The 5,693-nt window shown below is 39.3% G+C and overlaps 1 long non-coding RNA gene across 1 annotated transcript; it reads right to left on the bottom strand.

The window, feature by feature from the left end:
* Positions 1-3,608: 3,608 nt before the first annotated feature.
* Positions 3,609-5,275, bottom strand: LOC145425886 (uncharacterized). The gene is made up of 2 exons (XR_013906662.1): positions 4,892-5,275; positions 3,609-4,205 (listed from the first exon to the last, which is right to left on the bottom strand). It is a non-coding gene; the product is annotated as an uncharacterized LOC145425886 (long non-coding RNA).
* Positions 5,276-5,693: the final 418 nt, after the last annotated feature.

Raw genomic sequence — 5,693 nt, 5'->3', positions numbered from 1 at the left:
GAGGCCGATGCGATGATTAAGTTTAACATTTATATAGCAATATTGCCAAAGAGTGCCAAAGCACTTTAAGCACTTTCTCAGTAACTTATCTTTCTTGTAGAACAGTGCTGCAAATAAAGAACTTTGTGTTCACAAGACTGTTAGTTAATCATTTACAAATCAATATTGTCTGTATGGACAGCAATAAAAAAAAGTGAACATGTAAAACTGCGGTGTTAATCGATGCGATTGAAAAATTTGGGTGCGCCTAAGAACAAAATGGTTTAATTATTTATATAGCACATTTAATTACAACAGGAGCGTTGACCAAAGTGCTGTACAAGAATGCAACATACCCAATAAAATAACAAATAACTCTCATGCTGTATTAAAAGCCAGTAAATAAAAATGTGTTTTAAGATAAGATTTAAAAAGATTGACAGTAGGAGCCTGTTTGATGTATAGGGGTAAATTATTCCACAACTTAGGTGCTACGACTGCAAATGCTCGATTACCTCTGTGAACCAGCCTCGACCTTGGTACGGCTAAAAGCAAAAGATCACTTGATCTAAGAGATCTAAGGGGGGTATAAGTCTGCAAGAGGTCAGACAAATACCCGGGAGCCTGTCCATTCAGGGCTTTGTAAGTCAACAATAAAATTTTAAAATGAATTCTGAAGCGGACAGGGAGCCAATGAAGAGAGGCGAGCACCGGGGAAATGTGTTCACATCCTTTAGTACGTGTCAGAAGACGAGCTGCAGCATTCTGGACTAACTGCAGCCTTACCAGGCAGGTCTGGCTGACTCCAGCATATAAGGAGTTACAATAGTCCAGCTGGGATATAATAAAAGCATGAATTGCCCGTTCGAAGTTTTTAAAAGATAAAAATGGTCTCACCTTAGATAAAAGCCTCAGTTTGAAGAAGGACCGCTGTACGACTGAGCTAATTTGTTTTTCAAATGTGAAATTGCTGGCAAATATAACCCCCAAATTTTTGGCATGTGATTTGACAAAAGGCTCAAGACTGTGCAGGTTAAAATGAGAGGTGCTGGGATTGGTCCAAAAATTATCACTTCGGTTTTGTTCTCATTGAAGTTAAGGAAGTTAGAGGCCATCCAGGATTTAACTTCACCGAGACACTGAAGTAAGGGTTCTAGTGAGGCAGGACTGTTTCCCTTCAGTTGAAGATAGATCTGAGCGTCATCGGCATATGAATGAAAACAAACGTTATATTTTCTAAAAATTAGACCTAGAGGTAGCATATAAATGGAGAATAAAATTGGCCCCAGTATAGATCCCTGGGGAACACCACAAGTAAGGGGAGCTGAGGAAGAGATAAAATAGCCAAAGCTCACAGAGAAGGTCCTGTCAGACTGGTATGACCTGAACCACTCTAATGGGGTGCCCTTTACGCCACAATGCTCCAACCGTGACACTAAGATGCTGTGGTCAATCCACCACCTTTCAGTGTTTATACTGTTACGGAAAAAAAACGAAAAAAAAAAAACCCATCGGCCCATAAAAACGAAAAATCACCATCGGCCCACCGAGCAAATGCCCGGTATCCCCGATGGCCATCCAGCTATGGTTTTCAGTAATACGAGATCAAACATAACCTAATATAAATGTGATTTATACGGAGCGCCTCTGATGACATGGTACAAAAAATAAATAAATTGTGGCCACGAAATACCATTTCGAGGCCACGAAATAGGTATGACGTGTGCACGAAACGCTAATTTGTGGACACGAAACACTTGATGATATATATATATCATCCCAGGGCACATTCACTAGAACCTGCGTCAGCCATAGTACGGAGTCCTTGCTGTTGGTGATGTCCTTAAGGTTAGTGTATTATATTTTATATTTATTTTATATTGTTATCCCGCATTTCGGCAGTTATTTATTCAGACCTATCTTTGTTACTATGTTCTAAATGGTATCTGCTGACGTTTCAAACGTTGTATCCTCATGTTGTTACTACACGTTGTTTTGTTGTGCTAATATGTAGCCGTAAACTCATTTTTAACTGTAGGACGAGCGGCGGCCCGGCAGCACACTTTCTGTTAGGTGACGGCTGTGTGCGGACAGGGATAGGACCCAAGGTGCAGACTCCGGAGACAGAACTTAAACCAAAACAGCTTTAATGCTGAACGCAAACATCACATAACTAGAAAAAAACTCAAAATAAACTAACACCGGTGGATGGGCAAAACACACAGCAAAATAAACGGTAGATCGCGACACGGACACAGAGAAACACAGGGCTTAAATACACAGAGGGAGCAATCAGGGAATGAATAACAGGAGGGAAACACAGCTGGGGCAAATCAGAACTGACGAGACAAAAGGAAGCGTAAACTGAACACACTGAGATAAGACAGAAACCTTCAAAGTAAAACAGGAAACACATAACACAGACTGAACAAAGACACACAGACAGGCACTACAGAGGGAACAGCGACGTGGGACCAGGGCAGACACAGACACTGACAGGACACGGGGATATAGCTGACAGGGGAGACAGCAACTAAGGATAACACAGAGACATAAACCAAAAGACAGAACTCTAACAAAGAAACCAAAGACTAGAAATTATAAATAATATAATGAACTCAAAACCCCTGGGTCAACGACCCAGGCATCCTAACACTTTCAAAGTAGAGCAAGGCTGAAGGCTACTAATAAACGAGGTATGTTCAACAGAAAACCTTAGTTCTCTGTGTCACGAAGGTGTCTCTCTTTTACTCTGACCACATCACCATGCTAGCTGGTGCAACTAATCTGGTCTGGACAATAATAACAGTTTTAGATGGAAAGCATCTTAAAATTGCCTCTTTTTTTCTGAACATCTCCTTTGAAAGTAGCATCATGTGAGTCACACTTGTTAAGGTAATACATGCTAAATGAGCCGTAGCTTTCAATGCATCACCGGATGAAGCCTTGCAGTTACAGTAGCTCACTGCGGGTATCACGTTGCCAAGGGAACTAATAAAGCATACAGTGATCGGAATGATTTTGTATTGATGCAGGTTGTCATTGCTCATACTGAACTACTTAAACTCCAAGTAGACAATCGCTCCATTCCTCATTACCATAGATAATATCTAAGAAATAAAACAATCATTATCATTTCTTTACAGCTATTTATTAATGATTGACTGACTATATATATATATATATATATATATATATATATATATATATATATATATATATATATATATATATATATATTGTACTATTCTTAGTTAGCATATTGTCTGTCTTGTTAATGTTGGTTTATGTTGGTTTATAATGGAGCACTGTAACAAAAAATAATTTCCCCCAGGGATCAATAAAGTATTCTGATTCTGAATCATTATCAAATTCTGATTTGCCATAGATAAAGGGATTTTATAGGTAGGCTATCATGTAAAAATCTGCTACATAAAATTAATTTCATTTTCATGTGGTTTAGAGGTCAGCTATGGATACTCGGCTGTGAGAATTTTTAACAGAGCGCAAAGTTGAAGAAGATGTGATCAAGAAACTTGAAGATGAGAATGTAAGCCACTGCAGCTGTTGCTGTGTGCGTGCGTGTGTGTCTGTGTGTTTGTTTGTGAACGGAGAGCCGCAATCCACAATTTACTATGCACATTCTAAAAAGATTTATTGAATTTCATATTTTGGTTTAATCAATGACATTAATTAATGACATGATATGTTTAAAGAGTAATTTAAAAAGTAATTCTTGTTCATCTTATGTTGGACAAATGTGTACCACATTACCAAAAGTATCTGTTATCAAAAGTAGATAGCAAAAAACAACTCTAAAATATGCAGTTGTATGTATTCATTGTTTTTTTAATATTGACAATTTTATTAATTTGTTGTTTATATTTTTCAGATTGATGAAACTGTCATTCCCTTAATGACAGACAGTGACCTGGCAAAGTACATCCCCAAAGTTTGCAATAGAGTCTCCACTGTGGCCTTCTGCAGACAAGCAACACTGTCACGGACGTCACCATCCAGGAAAGAATCTATACTCTCAAGGCTACGACAAAGACTGACAGGAGCTGAGGGAATGCCTCCTAAAAAGAAATTGTCTCAGTGGGCAGAAAATACAAATGCAAAACGAACAGTGAGACGAACTGAGGTTGGCTGGATGGATTTTGATGAGGAGAAGGGTGGGTTCAAACAGGTGAAGTCTGTAAGTGGTGGTGGAACAAGGCATTTATCTGTAGATAAAAATGAAACCGTGTCAAATATCAAACTTATGGCTGAAAATCTGTTTTTCCCCAATGGCATCTCAAAAACCCCAAAAGTCTTTCACACTAGTCAACTCATATTGAGAGCTCACAGATGCATGTGGATGCTTCCAGTACAGTTGATGAGTTGTATATGTTGTGCCCTTAAACAGGGGAAATAGTGAGGAGAGGTGAAAGAGCGGCACAGACACGCAGCTCTCACTCTCACTCGTCTGTATTGAGTTTCAGAAGCAATACAACCAAAACAATATTCTTATGGATGCACTCAGTCTCAGGACAACTGTATCCAAACTAAGTCACTATTGTTCGCTGCATTAGCTGATGAGAATACTTTAGATAACATGAACTGTAGCATTAGACAAAAACATCTTTTTAACTCGCACATGTTAGCTGACACAGTCACTAACTTTCCACAGCAATGAAATAATACTTTAAGTACTGCATGTCTTTCAGTAGTTAACTTATACAGATAGTAACAGAAAAATCTTCACACAATATGGCGGAGTAATAGCGAAAACTAGCATACGCAGCAACAGAGATTAACTGGAACTTCTCAGAATAGTCCGCAATTCACATCTTTCGCTACAATGAACAATGATAACAACGTAATAATCAACAGTAACACACATTTATACAGATTTGTGCATGACAGTTACCTTAAACAGGGGAAATAGTGAGGAGAGGTGAAAGAACGGCACAGACACGCAGCTCTCACTCGTCTGTATTGAGTGAAGGAGGAAGCGCGCGAACCCACCTACTGGAGCCCTGAGGCATTAGCAATGGATCGACGCACAATCAACCCAGGCAAAACTTTCACTGCTTATCTCCCTCTATATTCCCACTGCATATTCTATTCAAAAACAGTCAAAGCAACAAATAAAACATTAATAAAGGCATCACATGAAATGTAAGGAACAGAGATGTACAACTCCAAAACTAATGAAAATTATGATCCACCACATATAAGCAAAGTAAGGTCAAAATTCTGCGACTTTATCTGTGTACCAGAAAGAAAACACAACAGCATCCCCAAGACGTAGAGGCCGATCATGCAATAACCCAGCCCTCTGTGGTAGATCTCACTGACAATGAACCTAATCGGGCCGCTGATGATCTGTTGGTGGAAAACATAAATTCAGAACCATCAAACCACTTTGTAATTAATGATGGAGCTTCCATAAGTGGATATTTGGAACTGAATGACACATAACCATGGGATGGTCTGCCAAAAGTAGGTGAAAGTGAAGATTCTGATGCAGTTGTTATTATTAGTGGGGATAACAGGGTGGATATTAGTGTGGTTGAACTAAACCCTGAAACACTGTTTACAGAAAAAGAGTCTGATCCACGTCATCACACATTGTCTCTCTCACCGGGGCTGACAGGAGAGGCCAATATTCCTGACCAAGCACCCCCTGAACCACGATCTTGTCCCGTAATACTGACTGTTAGAAGAGG

This window comes from Astatotilapia calliptera, chromosome 3, assembly GCF_964374335.1.
Source record: "Astatotilapia calliptera chromosome 3, fAstCal68.1, whole genome shotgun sequence".
In the NCBI taxonomy this organism is placed as follows: Eukaryota; Metazoa; Chordata; class Actinopteri; order Cichliformes; family Cichlidae; genus Astatotilapia; species Astatotilapia calliptera.
Note: the sequence above shows the minus strand (reverse complement) of the source record. Positions and strands in the feature narration are given on the sequence as shown.